The sequence below is a fragment of the Lepisma saccharinum genome, chromosome 3 (assembly GCF_977018435.1).
Source record: "Lepisma saccharinum chromosome 3, izLepSacc3.1, whole genome shotgun sequence".
Lineage (NCBI taxonomy): Eukaryota > Metazoa > Arthropoda > Insecta > Zygentoma > Lepismatidae > Lepisma > Lepisma saccharinum.
Genome location: NC_139231.1, coordinates 112039503 through 112058916, shown reverse-complemented (window position 1 = coordinate 112058916; position 19414 = coordinate 112039503). Strand labels below are relative to the sequence as shown.

At 36.8% G+C, this 19414-nt stretch overlaps 1 protein-coding gene across 1 annotated transcript in view; it reads left to right on the top strand.

Annotated features, from left to right (window-relative positions):
- LOC145985644 (DNA damage-regulated autophagy modulator protein 2-like) overlaps positions 1 to 19414 on the top strand; it is a 48025-nt gene that overhangs the window by 3298 nt on the left and 25313 nt on the right. The window lies entirely within an intron of this gene.

The window sequence follows — 19414 nt, the reverse complement described above, 5'->3', positions numbered from 1 at the left end:
TGGAATGTTAATATGTCATTTTCGACCAATAGGAGTCACGTGCAGCGTTTGATGGGCTTGGGACTGGAGATTATATTGGTCAAGTGGCAAAGTGCCATTTTAGGAGCATATCACCTTAGCTGGCAACACTAGCAGGTCGAAATTTTGTCAACAGACGCAGGCAACATGTGCCTAAGTATTAGTGGTGTACTTAGGAATTTCAGTTGTTAGAGGGTTATGCTTTATATTTGGACTTTCTTAGAACGTAAATTACTGTTTCTAAATTACGTTTAAATGTTATCATAATTTTTAATACCTAGATTAGAGTCAATGTTGTAATGAACTTAGAACCGTAAGGCTGGTTCTAACTAACTAGACTGGTAACATATACAAATTTGAATACCGAAAAAAAACCTCCCTAAATATAATAACAAATATGCCACTGTGTTAGAATCCCCCCTCCCAAAACAAAAAAAGCTTAATTCGCACAGTGGCTGTCAGAATAAATGCACATACGTTAATTGTAAAATAGGGACCTGTTCGAGACGACTTGCAACGTTATATCTTGAATATACAAAGCTCTAGCAAGGGAAATGTGACACGTAATATGTAGTATCTGACTTACGTAAACAGAAAAGTGGCGAGAAACTACAACATTAAAGTGTACTGCATGAAACTACTTTATAGGTAATTTTACGATTTTAATATTGTGGAGTTTTGTGTGTTGCAGTAGCGATGCCATCTGTTGAGAGTCAGAATCATTCAGAGTAGAGCAAGAATCACATGCAAGATAATGAAATAAAAAGGAAGATAGGGAAAGAACCAGAGAGAAAGATAAATGATTGAAAAGTAGAGAAAAAGAGAGAAAAATGATACAGAAATGGATGAGGAGAGAAACAGAGAGAGAGAGAGAAAGAGGGAGAGAGAGAAATGATACAGAAATATATGTAGAAAGAAACGGAGCGCGAGAGAGAGATATACACAGGGTGTCATTTTAATGGCGCCCACGGACCACGGAAACGTATAAAGGACATCAAAACAAACAACTTTTTTCAGTAACATTTTTCTCGTTGGAGAGTCGTTTTGGCGCTACAGTCGTTCAAAAAAGCCCGTTTAGCCGCCTGAATGCTGGCAACCCAACACAACATTTGATAGCATTTGTGACGTCATATCTCGTTGTGAAGCGATGCGTTACAGGGTTTCCAGGAACACACATATTATGTGAAAAATGATATAGCTACAATCAGCCACATTATGTACCATAAAACAAAACGAGAAAACACATTCTGTAACGTAACAGGAAGTAAACAAACGATACGAAAAAGGGTAGTAAGAAAATAGAATTCAAGTAGAAGTTGTCATATCGAATTTTGTCTCAGCTTTCATGTCAAATATTTGCAAATCTAGTTCCCAAGTTGGCATCTACAATTTAGTCTATCCACTTCGTCCTTCTGATACTAGTTGTCTGTGACACACTGAACAGATGCCAAAATAGAAATGAAAGAACTCAAAATTTCGAAGGTAAGCAACACATAATATAGGCTAACGTATATTCAGGGCATTATGAGGCAAGGGGCAAAAATGGTTGAAAATACAGGGATATAAGTATTAGTAATATAAGCTCTCCGACGACAGTGTTTATCTACGCACCGGATACACATGTAATAGTTTGCAACTGTGAACAGGGCAGTATATTCGCTGTTGATTCATTATTAGGTTGTTACTGTGGTTGTACGTGTTTTAGCCGTAATGTAACAACGTGAACCTCGGATATTTCCGTTATCAGCACAAAAGTACCACAAAGCATCTGGACACAAACCTGAAGATATCAACCTTGCAACGATATTTGCAAATATTTGACATGTAGTTGGGCGTAAACAGCCACGTGTAAGCTGCAAGTCCAATAAAAATTATTGTTGTTGACATTTGATATGTAGGCTGAGACAAAATCCGATATTGACTCTTCATTTTGAATACGTTTTTTTTACCATTTCTCATATCGTTGGTTCACTCCCTCTTCCCCTGAGATGACTGCTGATCTACTGGCTGGTAGGCTATGATGTTCGGTCTGCTGGACGCGTTTCTCGCTTCCTTTTACAGCTAATAATGTGGTTGGTAGTTTGTCATTTTTCACAAAATTTGTGTGTTTCTTGCAATCCTGCCGTGCGCTGTTTTGCCGCAGGAAATGACGTCACAGATACGATCAAATATTGTGTTGAGTTGCCAGCATCCAGGCAGAAAAGCGGTCTTTTTTGAACGGCTGTAGCGTCGAATCGACGCACCAACGAGAAAAATGTTACTGAGAAAAGTTGTTTGTTTTGAAGTCCTCTATACGAATCTGTGGTCCGTGGGCGCAATTAAAATGACACCCTGTATATATTATAAAGAAGTGGATGAAGATAGAGAGATGTAGAGAGAAACATGGAGAGAAAGGAAAAGAAATAAATGTGGAAATAAAAAAGGGTGAAAGAAGGAGGAAAGAGGAAAGTGAAAGAGATCTTAGCATTCTTGACCACCGATGCAGAACCCAACTGAAATATTTCGTCCACTCTTACAGTCACCCGCAACATATTCTCTTACGTTACGACGTCACTGATGTGTTGTAGAGTGGAAGATTACAGCAGGTTCCTGCATGGTATATTTTGGAATGCATTTCTTTATATACTGCGAGTACAACAGACAAATGATAAATTTAGAAGAGGGAGTTCAAGGCGTTAACTCGTTGGTTTCAAGCTTCCCTAGGTATAAACAGTGCTAAATGCGTCAGCATATTACCCTTTCTCCGCATTGGCCCTATGCCAAAGCAAGTTATTTAGTTCGAGCGGCCAAATCAACTATAACAACTTGGATATAGGTGAAAAACGATTCCAGCAGCACCAAACCTGGCCTGCCTAACCTACTCAAGTATGCATGTAATAGCAGAAATAAGCAATAGGGTATGTAGGTTAGGTTTAGGGCTGTTAGCATTTTTTGCACAGCAGATAATAAATACGTGACGCCATAACAGCCACTGCTGACAGTATATTTCAAAGTTGCTACAGCTGTCGCTAGCCGCTCATGTTCTCACTACGTGTAGTTCTAAATACTTTTTCCAGATGGCATGTTCTAGGCCACATTTCGAAAATTTTGATATTGCCATGAATTTTCATGGTTTTGAGACCCTAACATCTCGAAACAGGCATTTTTCTACAGAGCATTCCCTGACATTCGCTACGAGACTCGGCGGCAAGCGGCCCGGATGAACGGGTCCGCAACAGTCGCTTATATTAAACCTCGTAAGAAATGTTTATAGTAACAGGGTCAGTTCTGAATAAAAGTGGAAAGAAAAATGGGGAAATAAAGTATACAAAGACAATCCGCACACCATCCGTGAGTTAAAAGAGAGTATTGTACGTGAAATCAGGAGAATTACAGTAGACGAACTTGCACGTGTAAATGCCAATTTCCTTCGGAGATGCCAGGAATGTGTTGCAGCAGAGGGACATCATTTTCAACACCTTCTGTAGTCAAGGTTAGTACACAATATGAAAACTGTAATTTTAATAGCCGACTCTAGCGACTGTGGCTACCCGTTCACCGGGAAAGACAAGCGCTGATGCCGGGCAGTTTGCCGCCGAGTCTCGTAGCGAATTTCAGGGAATGCTCTGTAGCTGTGATCATGACAACATTTCATGTTCGAAGTCTAAGTTCTCTTTGAGACATTTTTCACGATCATATTCGAATCTGAGCCTTTTCATACCTGCGAAAAAATGTTTGATCGCTTATAACTTCTGAACAAATGGTCATAGAGAGCTCGGTTTTTTTGCGTTGTACTCAGCGTATCATCCACTATAATAATATATGTTTCACTGGAGAGGAACCAATTTGGCCCACTCCCAAAATTAACAGATTGCTTATAACTTCTGAACGAATGGTCGCAGAGAGCTCGGTTTTTTTGCGTTGTACTCAGCGTATCATCCACTGTGATAGTATGTAAGTTTTGCTGGTCCTTGTCTGGGAACGCTAATTCTTTTTTTGAGGTTAGGATGCCAAAATGCCGGAAATTGCACAGTATGAACTTAGAGGATATTTAACAACTTGTCTTGTAAGAATATGAAGCTACTTCCAGTTAAGTGTTTTGTTATCAAAACAAAGTTTTCATGTGTGTATATAAATACAATACCTCTTATTAATTATACTTAGATACTTTTTGTATACATTATACAAAATGAACAGCACAAATGCTTCGACATCCAAGAAAAGACCACATGTTCATCAAGAAATCTTGTTTGATTATGTGTATACATCATCAGATATACTAAATCAAGTATCGGATATTGTGAATTTTCTTGCAAGCCTGAAACAAAAAAATCACAGATAGAATTCTATCTGTGCTTTTACAACATTCCATAAAAATATTTTTAATTTATCATCGTTGTATGAAAACCATCGCAATGAAAAAGAAAAATACTACCATCATATCACAGTAATCTCTTTACATCGCGATAGCATCTCGCAAGTGAATACGATTTACGACAATTATAACCAGATAGGTTATACTACTTTTTGTTTTAGTAATATCGTAGTTGTAAAGAGAGAAAAGAAATTGGATTAGGATCTGGCAACACTGGAGAGTGCTAATGGAAGACGAATCAGAAACGGTTGCGCGAAGTTTTTAGTGTCGCGGACTTTCATGATAAATAGTTATCTGGAATGTGCGATCTTCTGTGTAAGTTGGCTGTTGTTTTTATGTGTTTAGTACATTAATACATTATTATTCTATAAAACTAACTGTTGTTTCTTGTGACTTGACTAGTATTTTGCCTGTCCACGTGTGAGTTGTACTTTCGCCATTTACCTCCTACTCGCTGTTCCGAGGTAAAACAAATCCGGTAAGGTTTGATTGAATATCAAATGTGTTTGTGCCTGTATCCGGTTACACAATGTTTGCCGAGCACTCGAACAAAAGCATCAACATTTTGAAGGTAAAGGATCGGGATGGACCCTCTGCGGCACCAATCATGAACTTCGTGTAAAAATAGCCAAATATGTGCTATTTCGTGGAAACAGTTACATCGAATTACCTCAAGAAATCAAGAAGAAGAAAGCAATATTTAATATATAAAATGCCGACAACAAATGTTGTCTCTTGTGCATCTTTGCACAATTTCATCACATTTTTCACAAATCATATACATCGTGTTTCTCACTATGATCACCCTGAATATATTTCCGAGTTTGAAAAGGCGATGTCTCGTATCATATATATCCGGTAGATCTTTCAGCTATTGGCAAGTTCGAAAAGCAATACCAGCAGGCCAAAGAACAACCCATCGCCGTTCATGTGAACGGCTACGATGAATATCTTAAGATCAATCTAGTTAGACATCATCCACCACCGGCTAATGCACACATCATTAGGTTGCTATATGTTAAAAATCAAAACGAAAAGCATTATTGTCTTATAAAAAATCTTCCACGATTGGTAAAGAAACAAATTAGCTCACAGTGCACCAAAATCACAATATGCGATCGATGCCTTTCAATATTTCATGGAAGAGGCATAAAATCATGCGAGGAGCAATTAGAGGAACATATTAACAACTGTTATCGACATGTAACTTATAAGTTTCCATCTCAAACTATAAAATTTAATAATAATTCAGCATTGGTGCAGCATCCATTTGTGATCTATACCGATTTCGAAACTATACAAAGTCTGCCTCCTGCCTTCCAGATCCAAAAAAGTCTAATTCAACGTATATTTCTAAACACATAGCTTGCAGTTTTGCTTTGAAATTAGTATGTACCTATGAAAAAAGAGTCCAGAGCCATATTTGTATATTTGTATCGAGGAGAAGATGCTTCCCAAGAATTTGTCAAAGAACTTTGTAAGTGGGCGAAAGTTCTCGCTCCGATCTTACATAGAGAATAACCAATGAAGAAACTTGCACTAGAACAGCAATGGAAGCATAATAAAGCAACATATTGTGAATTTTTTAAGAAGCGGTTTGTTTCAAATTGCAACAAAAATCGTCATCATAGTCATTACAGAGGAGATTTTATTGCTACGCTTTGCGATGCATGTAACTTGAAAATAAAAAAAAAACTAATTTCATTCCAGTATTTATTCATAATTTACAAAATTTCGATGCACATCTGTTCATCGAAGAACTTGGATACGATAAAGGAAATATTAACATCATACCAGGCAGCAAAGATAAATATATTTTCAAAGAAAAAATCTAAAATTGTATAAGGAAAAACGTTACTCTCAGGTTTCTGGATTCTTACCAATTTGGAACACATCAAATTGTAAAACCATGGGTGATTATCACGATATATATTTAATTCTGGATTCTACCTTGTTAGGAGATGTTTTTAAAGCTTTCCGAAATCGTTGTTTCAACATACAGTACATCAATTAGATCCTGCATACATGTACACAACACCTATCTTATCTTGGCAAGTCATGTTGAAATTTACTGAAGCTCAAATTAAACTTTTGACTGAAATTGAACTTGTGACTGAAATCGAACAGTTCATGTTTATCGAAAATGGAAAGCGAGGTAGAATTGTTAAAATGTCCCCTTCGATATGTAAAAGCGAACATTCCTTATGTACCAAATTACGATGATAGCAAACTTTCTCAATACCTATTTTACATCGATATGAATAATCATTATGGTTATGTCATGACAAAAGCACTTCCTATCGGCAATTACGAATGGATGACTTCCGAAGAACTCGAAAGAAAAGAATTCTTGACGTGGTCAGAAGATCTTTGCAAGGCTGTTTGCTTTAAAGTTGATCTAGAGTATCCATCCGATCTTCACGATAAGCATCACGACTTTGCTATGGCACCCGTTTTTCAACATGTTCCAGGTACTGAGGAAAGAAAATTGATGCTCACTTTCGAAAATAGAAAAAAAAATATGTTGTGCATTATCGTCTTCTTCAATATTATCGGAAGCAAGGTTTAATACTAACAAAAAGACACCAAGGATTAAAATTCTGGCAAAGCAAATGGTTAGCCTCTTATGTTATGAAAAACACAGAATGTCGCATACAAGCAAATTCAAAAGTAGATAAGATTTTTTATAAATTACTGAGTAATTCAGTATATGGTAAAACATTGGAAAATAAGCGAAACAGAATAAGATGCAGTTTGGTGTCCGATCAAAGAAGGCTTCTGAAACTAATTGCTGAAATTCACTGAAAATCTAGCTCTTTATCAAAAGAAGCAATGCATCTGTAAGATGTGATACACCTATTGCTGTGGTTGTTACTGTTCTTGAATTATCGAAGCTTGCGATGTATCAATTTCATTATGATATCATGAAACCAAAATATAAAAAGAACATTGAGATTGCATACATGGATACAAACTCTTTTGTCTACGTGATAAAAACAGATGATTTATATGATGATCTCAAAACTATGAAGGAGAATTATGACTTCAGCAATTATCCTGCAAATAATCCATTATCGAATACTGAAAACATGATGAAATTAGGTAAACTGAAAGATGAGGCAGAAGGTCAAATCATAACAGAATTTGGCGGACTCAGAGCTAAAATGTACTGCATGAAAATACTTGATGAGAAAGAAATTAAAAATGCAAAGGGAGTCAATCGTGTATCTACTAGTAAACTTACAATAGAAGATTACAAACAATGCCTCTTTGATTGATTGGATTGGATTGATTTGTTGTTTTAAGTCCACTTTATGCACAGTAAGGCTAATCGGGACTGGACCTACAGTTTAAAGTGGGATCGGAACCACTTGTGCCTCCACCGGGTATCGAACCCGGGACCCCTTGATTACAAGGCACTGACGCTACCACTGCGCCATGGGGGAGGCCCAATGCCTCTTTGAAGATGAATAAAAAATGATGACTGAATGTCCCATTACCAGCAAGTTGGACTGTGTTCATACAACAGCGATGGATAAGTTGGCACTCGACAGAAAAGATAATAAATGTAGAATACTAGATTGCAATATTCACACTTTAGAATACGGACATTATATTTCAAGTAATCAATGCAATTCATGCATTAAGTAATTTTTAAAATTGTTCTATAATACGTTCATTTTTCACATCGTACTCAAAATGATTTCCCCACAATCAAAATCACGGTACATATTGTATTTTCAGATAACACATCATAAAATTCAGATATCAGTTTAATACTCGTTCGATCATTCACAACCACCTGCTTTCTTTTCGATGTATTAATTAAGAATATCGGTCTGCGTAACATAAACTCGTCTGGATTATAATACATATTAATGCTCCCCTCTGTCATTCGCTTGTATGCAGTGTATGCCTCGCATAATTATCTTGATTTGTTATGTTTAAAATATAATTCTCTTGCGGGAAAACCTCATTACGCCTGTTCTTAAGATAAATATTTTTAATCTTGCAATTATCAAATTGACTACTGTCTTTTTCCTGATCGTTGTCTCTTCCTATTTGAAACAGCACAGCTAGAAACTCAGGCACATCGTACTGTATACTCTGAAATTGCGTAGTCACGTCAAATTCAAAGTATTTCCCTTCGGCTGGTTTCTGTATGCATTGGTAAGTGTAAAACAGCAAAGGAATTTGAGGATTTTTCAAAATGTTAGCTTTGTATTTGAGAGCATAGTTCGATTCATATTCTACCACAGGCATAATTCCATAAATTTGATCGCACATTTTGCTGCTTCGGGTAACGTAGCATCGTTGACTGTTTCATCTGCATTCAATGTTTTGTATATTTTGAGAACATTGTTATCGTTAGGTGCTCTGCGAAAAGTAACGCGCAAGCCACCTTTCCATATGATTTCCTTGTAATCGCAGAAAAAGCCAAATAACAGTCGCATGGGGAACAGTACAGTGTGGCTTTTTGTTCTAATTTTCGTCCCGGATTCGAATCCACCTGCTTGATAGTAAGTACTGTCTGCTTTGGATATTTTCAATGTCCCCACCGTAGTCGAAGTGATGCCAGGATAGTCAATACGGTTGATGACCGTGCCATGCTCTTTGATTTCAATTTGTGAGAAGAGAAAAGGTACAAGATTTTCGATGAGTTTCAAATTTGCGTTGGGAGGATATTCTTTGCCACTTTGTTTTTTTCACTATACCCTGTCCGAGCTAACTGTGGAGCTAGGCCTCGCATAGCGTCAGAGAAGCGAGGGAAATTGAGTGGCCAGAGCGAAGGTGTACACGCTGCTGGGAGGGCAGTCGCTTTCCCCCACTCCACGCAATTCCGTTCCTCTCACGTGTTCATTGGTGGAGCCGTCTCCCGTCCAGAGACTTGATTTCGTTTGCCTGCTCTACAGTTAGCTGGGACAGAGTATACATCAAATTTTATGTAAAGATCTTCTCTGTGTGGTTGAATAAAAGCATCTCCAACGTCAATATCTAATTCGATGTCTTTGTTCGGTTCATTAAGATTAGCAAACGTCCCCCGATTCGGTGGGAAGGACTGCAACTCGTTACTTTCAATATGTTCCATGGTTATTTTTATACGTTGATTTCTATCACAGCTGTGGTAGTGGCACCAGCAAAATCGACAACTTCATTTTTCTTGTTGGTGACTGTTATCTCTATGTGATTAATTTTATCGTGCGAAACAGGAAAATAAACTGGTGGAGCAGGACAATAGCTGATCGGTTCCATAAACTCGGAACTCGGTTTCAATGTAGCAAAGATGCCAGTTTCCTTGTGACTGCCAATTTCATTTTCTTCCGCTTTGACGATCATACCTTTCGCTACGTTACAGTGAATATTTAATGTTTCGATAGCTAGAAATTTTAGGGAATGAAAGTGCCGATGTGCCTGATGCCTGCATCTTATTTGGTATTGTTCGGAATCCTAGAAGTTGTCCCATCGTAGATAGATCCACCGTTTCGTTCGTAGATACAATCTCTACTCTGTGCGTTACTGAATTTTGTGAAAGCAATATGTTATTCGGATTTCAGCTTGCAAAGTGGATAAATTATATTACCCGGGAGAATGATAATTTTCTCGTTGCCCACAATGATGGTATTATTGTACGAAGTTACATTCGGAATGAGGTACATGCTGTAGAAAGCTCTCAAAAGCGACAGATTGCGGATAAATAATATAATTGTAGAGTTGCAGTCTAAAGACCGAAGTCTCGCTGGAGAGATGAAAAACTCCCACAGTGCTTTTTGAAAATCTTGATATGTGATGTGGTGTATTTTAGATAACAATGCAAGCATCAAAACGCAGGTGTGACAGTATGTAACTTGGTCAAAACCTTGAATGCGTTCGTCGTTGTAATAAATGCTAGAATGAGATAGATAATTTACTAATTCTAACTTTGGCCTCCCACCGAAAGGATAAAAAATAAAAGCAAAATCGTTTTGCTTGTAATAGCAGATCCAGTGCGTATCGACATTTTTAGACACATCCAGATTCATCACACCACATGCTTTCTACAAGGGACCATTTCTAGGCAGAGAATCAGACATGAAGACGCCTCTAAAATATCGAATCTTAAATATTTTAACTAAAGTTTCAATGTCTTGGTTCGTAAGCGGTTCTTCTTTTTTAAAATTTTCTCAATGTCTTTTATTTCATGCCACGACTTTTTTTCTCTCCATGGCCATGTTATGACGTTTCTGTTCTGCCAATTCAGCTTTATTTTTCTTTGCATTTATGACTGTTCTGTCAATCGCAGCACTACCTTCTGCTAAACTTCCCACAGGACCCAAAGTTGCTAATATAGGCGGAATAGTAAACATAAATCCTCCACTATGTGACTTTTTCTTATTTTCTTCAAGCGTTTTAATTGGGATGTGCTTAATAGTAACTTCATTCCATGTCCTTTGTACAGACATTGTTGCTTTTTCTCTCGCTGCTTTTTTGTTAGAACAGAATTCAAGGAATTTAAATGTTTCAGATTTTGATAAGGCGCTTGATAAACAATACCTTTCGGTTTCATATTTTTTTAGAGGGTATTTATTATTATAAGCCTCATCCTAATTTTCTTTTCGTATTCATTGCAATGGTGGTCCCCAGAGCTGCTACACGTTCACGTAACGATGCATTTCCACTGACAAGACGACCGAAAGCTGCGTGTTCTAATTTTATCTGCTTCGTGTCTAGTATCGAGATCTGTGTTCTTATTATAAGCGATGTCATGTTGTTTGCATGCTGCATCCAGTGGATTCACACCTTGATCTTATCTCTAATATTTTATCGAGTTTGGTGCCAGGACCGCAATACTGATATCCTGGGATATGTAATTCGAATGGCAATGTATTGATAATATCATTGACAAGACCTCTACCTTGAGCCACGTTCCAGAATTTCGGTGGGAGCGTATTGATAATTTTAATAAAATATCCGATGCCTTTTGTATCGTTCACAATAAAATTAGTAAGCTTTGTGCTGATCACGTCATTGATAGATATTTTTTCCTTGTAATAATTTTTGTTACCTGCATTTTCTTCTCCGGCTATGACCAACAAACGATCTACAAGCTTCCTCACATTGTCTACCCAAACATACTGTTCTGGTAAAGTGGTATACTGTTTAATGTCACTGCCAACTTTCAATTAATTCCAAATAGGTTTGATGAGATTTCTATATTTTTCACCACTGCTCGATTTCACTCTATTCTGTGTGGGATCGTAATTTTGATACAATGCATCTGACCATTTTAAAATTTCTGCATATATTTCATAATCTTCATTAGTATAATTTTTACGACGCTTCTGAGTAATAAATTCCCATAATCCGGTGGTTCGTGAGTACCTCACCCAATTATCTTTTCCTCCTATGTTAATCACAATATCATCATTTGTAAAACTGTCTCTTAATTTGCCAATTTTGTAAATTATACTTCCGTCAAGTTCGGTGCTCGAATACAAACCAAACACCTCATTCTTGTCATCTATATTGGAGCTAAAATATTTTTGTGCTATGCGACCTATTTCAATTGGTTCCGAGGAGGTACTTGTGATCGGTCGACGTTTTTGTGGTGGCTGCCTGAAGGGCGTTTGAGTGTAAATGCTAGATAATGATGTAGGAAGATAATCCGGAATATTTCGAGCAGCAAGCGAGTTCTGTGATCAGATCCTTATTTTGTTCTGTGACAGTTTTAATTTATTTACCAAGATTAGCAATAGCATCGATAATAGGTTGCTCTTTACGCTTGTGTTGTTCGTAGAAGCCGCGATTTTAATTTTTTCAACATCGAAAACGTTTTGCTAAATATTCGCGAAATTTTAAGTTATCATCAATTTTTCGTTTCGTCATTTTTTATATTATTTTGTTACATTATATTGTTTGGTATTTTTTAGAAAAATTCAATAATTTTATTTCTATTTTCCCATCGTTAGGTTTTCTTGTCATGTCGATAGTAGCAAATCCAAAATCATTTTTCCAGCAACGTGCACAGAAATTTTGAAATTCTTGATATCACATGTCACCTCCCACATAATCATCATGTACACCCAACGGCGAAAGAAACAGTAGGTAAATTGTCCACCACCATTTTCATTCGGTCTGAATTACACAATGTGATGACAATAAATTGAAATAAAGACGTAAATAAGCAGAGAACAATGCCTTCTTCAAACCAACATACGAGGGCGGGCTGATAAGTAATGCCTGCTATTTTTTTGTGACTGTGTAAGTACATTTTGGATTTTGAGCAACCATGCGTTGTACTCTTCAGACTTTCCCCCTTCTCCATTCCAAGTTTCAAACTTCTATCACCAGGGGTTGCTGAACTAGAGCGAGGAAAATGGCTACATTTAACTATACTATGTCGGTGAACCTGAAACTGGGTGTGGTGACCGAGTTTCAAACTGCAGAAAATGTGTCCCCCAATTGACATTCATCAGAGAATGAAGGCTTTTTATGCCAATGAATGTGTAACGTTAGTACTCTATGACTCACGCTCACAATGAAAACTCCTGCTAAAGAACGCTTAACTCTCAAGAAGTTCTTTGTCACACACATTGAGAGTTCCTTGGCAGGGGTTTTCGTTGTGAGAATGAACAGCCCAACATCATACAGTACTGACGTTAGGTTGCTCTAGACTTTTGGAGAACACATACAAGTATCTATTCTTCTAATCCAACCAACCTGGTGCAATTATGAAATTATCTACGAGTAAGATAGCTTTACCACAACCAGAGGGACCTACGATGAGACAACGAAGATGGTCGCAATAATTCCCCATTACGATTCGTATTTTGTTCTTGATCCGGGAGAAATTTCACCACATCCCACACTACACGATCACCTTGCTTGCCTCGATCCATTCGGTTCCGGGGAGGCCAAGCCATTTAACAAGTAACTTATCTTTATTTTTACGTATTATTTCCTCAATAAGATACGTGTCTGGGTATTTGGTTTTACTCAGCTCTTCTTCGTAGAAACATCCTTTCATCCTTTCAAAATCTCCCCTGTTTATCTTTGATCATGTGCGTATGCCTGGTACCTGGTAAAATTTCAGCTACAGTGAAAAATTCCGTACTGCAATTTTTAGTGAATTCTTTCTCGAACGTACGTTTAAATTTACTGATTCTTACCTGATCACCTATTTTATATTTTGATTTCTTGGATGTAGGTTAATATTTGGGACAGTAGACAATAGAAATTAAATGCTTTTCGTTGCTTTTATTTACTTGGGAGGGTTTTATGTGTATGGTACTGTGTATTGTATTATTGTAACGATGGACAATATCGGGCAAAATATTAACCCATCTATAATTACCTTGCAACGTGAATTGTTCCCACGTGTGGTTTCTTAATGTTCTATTAAAGTGCTCGATGATGCTGGCTTTCAAGTCGCTGTATGTAGAATAACGTTTGATACCATGTTGTTGCATTAGCTTACTGAACATGGGATTGAAAAATTCTTTTCCTCTGTCTGTGTGCCTGTACTGAATATATGTTCGAATGCATCTACGATATGAACAGCATATTTTCCTTTCAAAGGAACGACCCAAGCATATTTACTAAAACTATCAATTACAGTAGGAATATACTTAAAAACCTTGATTTATTTTATACAAACCTTTTAGATTTCCACTATTTATTTCGACACTTTTCCATAGATCGTCGATACCTTTCGTTACAACTGGAATACGTTTGTAGTGTCGACGAGCCGGCCTGTGAAGTTCGTTGACGATACCTTGCCTAGACATTTTGTGATAGTTTACGTTTGAACAGAATAACTAGTGTAAATGGATGCTTAGAAGGAGGCCCCTCGTTACTATTATGTACGAACATACGATCCCCTTCGTGCACATCAAAAACAGACAAGTCTTCATCGTCGGCTATTTGATACACATAATGAGTCTCGTTCCAAAGTGCCAACGGTGTGTTCTGGGCTTTCATCAAACCACGCTTGCTAATTAAACTCATCGTTGGGAGTCGTGATTTGTTTCCCATGAGCTAAATACGAAAATTCATGAAATTGAATAGTACTATCGAGTAAGAATCTGTAATAGGGCTTATGGACGTGGAGTATATATAATTTGGCCCCCTTAATAAGTGTGGAGCTTCGTTGCTGGTTTGGTATGCAATTAATTTCAATTGCTTGTATAGAAAACAATTTAGAAACTTTGGTATCGATGCCGACAAGATTACTATGACTTCGCCCAAGTTTATATGGGTAGCAGCTGTTCAACTATATGATCAGATACGTTTGAATACGATGGCTTGATCTTTATTTCCACATTCAATTGTTTTTCTTGCCGAGTTCTTGTAATTAGCACTGAAAGCAGCCGGCGTCGATTCATGCCAGGCAGCATTCGAGAGTACCAACCTGTTCTCTGACACTGGCAATCATTTGCTGAAGATTTTCCACAATATTCAGTTTAGAACTTTTCTCGGTGAGATTATTCACCAGGGTTCGCAATTCCGTAAATTGGGCATGGAGTTCGGTCACGCTTTGTGTCGTAGGAAAAGTGGACACCTTGTTTCGAAGCGTAGCAATTTCATTTTGAATTGCTTCTGTGTTCGTCGCTTCTGATTCTAGTTGCTTCAGTATGTGTGCAATATTCGTTTTGATAGTCTGTAGTTCTTGGAAGGTAGGAAGACCGGCTACTGTGGTCTCGAGTGTGGTCAAGGAAGATTTGATACTTTCTACATCGCTAGCCTCGAATAATGACGCCACAGCTGCTTTCAATTGTGCTAAATCATCCTGGGATGGGACAGATGTTTGCAAAGTCTCAAGATCACGCTGTATATTATCTAAAATATGATGAAAATGAGTGAGGTTTGTTTCCACATTCAAATTTTCTAAATACACAATTTTTTGCTGAACAGTTCCTAATGTTCCTTGAATACTGGTCAACAGAGACGACTGATTTTGAAAGGTTTCGATCAAAGCATGAATATTTTAAATTTCATCATTCATCGACTCCAAAGCTGATTGAATATTTGCAATTGTTGCTTGGACACGTCCGAAATCCTTGAACGTCTCCAATTGCAGTTTTATATTTGACATACTCTTACTGATCACTTTTAATTTTTCAGAGGAGGGTAAGTTGGTAATGGTGTCATTAAAAATTTGTAATTTATTTTTAATTTCTGAGAGAGTACTGTAAACTTCTGTTTTTCTAACGTCAATGTGCTTTTTTGGTAAGATGGAAGTTCCTCGCGTAAATTAGCGATAGCATTATTCATCTGTTGGACATTAAAATCATTTTTATATTTTGTATTAAATTTTGCAGTTCCGTCAAGTTAATCTGTATGTTAGAAGTTTGCTCTTGAAATTCAAGTTTCAATTGTTCGATATCTTTAGTTTGAAGCTACTGTAGTTTCACTATTTCGCTCTGTAGCTAGCCTACACTCAATTGAATATCTTCCACGCTTTCTATAGAAGCTAAATTAACGTAATTCTGTAATAAAGATTTAAGTTCGGCATCAATTTTCAATATGGGGTCAATCAATTGGGTTTGAAGGTTGGTAATCTTAGTCTGTATACTCTATTTTAACGTATTCTGCAAAGTTTCCAAATCCATGCGAAGTTTCCTCACATGTTCGTCCAATCTGACGAGTTCTCCGCTATTGTCTGGCATCTCTCGACGCCGTGTATTTCCGAAGATGTCGTTAGGCAATATGATGGCTGGGTACTTCTATGTACTTACGTGAGACTCACAAGAGAATAAACAATTCGTAATTCGACGAAAAGACGAAGTAGTTTGTTATATTCACCCATCATTTCGGCAAACAAGAATTCACCTGCTTCCACGTTGTACGTGGTGTTAGAACTGATGTCAGAATGTTAGATTCTGTACAAACTTCGACCCACGTGAACGATCGCCGCATCCGAAGGGGACACGCTAATCTGCAGCTTTCCTCCGACAGGAAATTTGTAGTAATTTTCAATGTTATTAAATACCATATAATTTCTTATCTGTATAGTCATCTACTTGCTACCAGATGCTGTTCAAATGCACAATGATCAAGCCATTCAGTTGATGACGCATTTCTCTAATCACATCCATGTTCACTGAAGTTTCCACCGGATCAAGAATGTTATGCTTCTTATATTCTCATAGGGTCATTCTATGTCAAATCATCCAGAATTTTGTGAAAATGTCACCCACCATCCCCGATTTTGATGAAATTCGGTATGCTTATAGAACTTTTGATGCTGATTACAAAAATGACAACTTTTTTTAAATTGGTCAAGGGGTTCAGAAGTTACGCGCTTTTTAAGATCTCCGTGTACGCCACATGCGGCTCCACTTTGAATGTCACGCATTAGGTTATACACGATTGTATCTTCCCTCGGGTTTGCCGTAGAAACTTCAAGTTTGTTTTCTCTTGTTCAGAATAGTATAAGCTTTCATTTAAATAACGTTTCAGATGAATGCATCAATAAACATGTATTTTTATATATAGTTTTATGTATTTTTTTAGAAAAATAAATGACTAACTTCAAGAGCGAATTTCATGCAATGCCCCCCCTTCAATTTCCCCCCAATTTTATATGTAGGTAGCTCAGAGTGTGTACTAATGCCTGATGAAAAAATTGGGATGGGCGGTTTAGAGACAGGGTGATTAAAAAATCATTTGCACAAAATGACATTAAAAGTAAATCTTCTTAAAAATTAGCACAAAACCTGAAGTACAATATGTTTCAAGCTACAATATTCAAAATTTATGTTCACTATGTGTGAATGTGAGCATAGGCGTAACCTGGCGGGGGCAAAGGGAAACACTTGCCACTACTGAATTTATATATTTATTAAAATTTACAAGTTAAATATATTTTGTGATCCTCCTGGCACTTGAGGAACAAACGAATAAAGAGTAATAATTGTGGTTTTTCAAATGTATTTATCAAATAATCCTGGACACTATTTTTATGCGATGGAAAACTTTGTGATTGTCTCAACCCGAAGATAGTTTCCAAGTGACACCCATTAAGATAGTACCTAAAAATTGTACTCTATGCATTGCCAAAATTTCATGTACTATAAATTGTGCCGTTCACATTTTACATGGATATTTTGACCATTCCAAACACACTAAAGTATTTGACTTATCAATAAGTACATATGTCCATACATTTGTATTGTTAATGTCCACTGGACACAGAATATTTTGTGGCCAGTAGTAGGAAGTTGATGGATCAAGTGGATGCGAGAATTTAATAGCTGCATCTCCATTTTCACGTGTACTTTTGAAGCAATCCTACAAACAAGTTTGAGTCACGCACACACATGCTACTACATAACTGTTTACAGTTGGAATTCGGGAAGCCACTTCTTCATAAAAGTCAAACCATACAGTTATACAAAACATATTACATCAGCACATACTATTTTGCTCTGACTGTTAAACAACTAGTGTTTCGAAGTAAATAGTTACAAAGTTACAAGTACAGTTACTTTTTATTTAGGAATTCTAACTGTAACTAGCTACTTTTAAAAGTAAGTACCTGTAACGTTAACAACGGTAACAGAGTTACTTTTTGCAGTAGGGAAATAGCTAAATTGGACTATTCTGTTCAAGACTATAAAAATAAAATATGTACCTTCTCCGGATGCTACGTGAAAGGATTTTCTTGGAATTGCTGGCAAGGAAGCTATGCTTTGTTGCATGCTAAATTTAGAACATCCACGCTTTACTGTAATTCATTTCTAATTGCATGTGAAAACTCCATTGTTTTTGGTAGACTGCTGTGTTCGTTTGGAATGTTGTTGTCCAGCTAGGAAAAAGTCATTGTCGAGGGAGTGGATCTTTGGATCTTGTTGAACTTGGAATGGGGGAGAAAGAATTAGGTGCAAGTGGAATCAATGACACCATATTCAAAACACCATGGTCAGCATACAAATGATTTTTTTTAATTATAATCGTTCAAGCAAAGCTGACTGTGTTTTCCATCATTTATTAGCAGTAATAATGTTAATATATGAATACATATTATGTACTAGAAACATAAGTAAAACACGGACGTCTTCATGATCATTGATTTTGTGTAACTTTTACACAAATCAATGATCATTAACAGTGCGTAAAAGAAACCCAGTTACTTGTAAAAAGTAACTTACGGAACCTGTAAGTTCAAAATAGTGCATACTTTCTGGTACTGTTGTAGTACTTTGCAATCGCTGACACATTGTACTGTGGGTTGTCATTTCACCCTAGATGATTACTAAGAAATTTATGCCTTGAATACTGTTTCTACGGAATTGGTACATAATTGCCGTACTTGTTGCTTTATACTATAGAAGTCTATACAAGTATTTTTTTCTGTTCCAAACATCCCGTCACAAGGATATTTTCTGTGGTATGTGGCAAAAAAGCTCAATTTGAAAAAAAAACTTCACTCAGCACAAATGTGTAGTATTAATTCTTACTTCATATTACGTATCCCCATGAAGAGTAGCCAAAAGAGAACTTCCATATTGAGATAAAATGCACAAAAAGAATGTTCTCGAAGATAAATTTGCTAAACTTGAGAATGTTAATAATGATTATATATATATAATTATATAATATATAATTTTTTTTAAAAAAATGAAGACTGTTGAAACTAACTTAGATACAGTGGAACCTCGATTTTACGTTATCCAGGAGACCAAGCTGAAAACAATTAATACGCAGGAAAATGTAAAATCGAGGAACTTCAATATGAGTTCCACTGTAATTATTACTTGCAAATTTTAAATTAATCTATAAATTTGGGAGAGGGCAAGTGTTTCCCTTTGCCCCCGCCAGGTTACGCCTATGCTCACATTCACACACAGTGAACATAAATTTTGAATATTGTAGCTTGAAACATATTGTACTTCAGGTTTTGTGCTAATTTTTAAGAAGATTTACTTTTAATGTCATTTTGTGCAAATGATTTTTTAATCACCCTGTCTCTGAACCGCCCATCCCAATTTTTTCATCAGGCATTAGTACACACTCTGAGCTACCTACATATAAAATTGGGGGGAAATTGAAGGGGGGGCATTG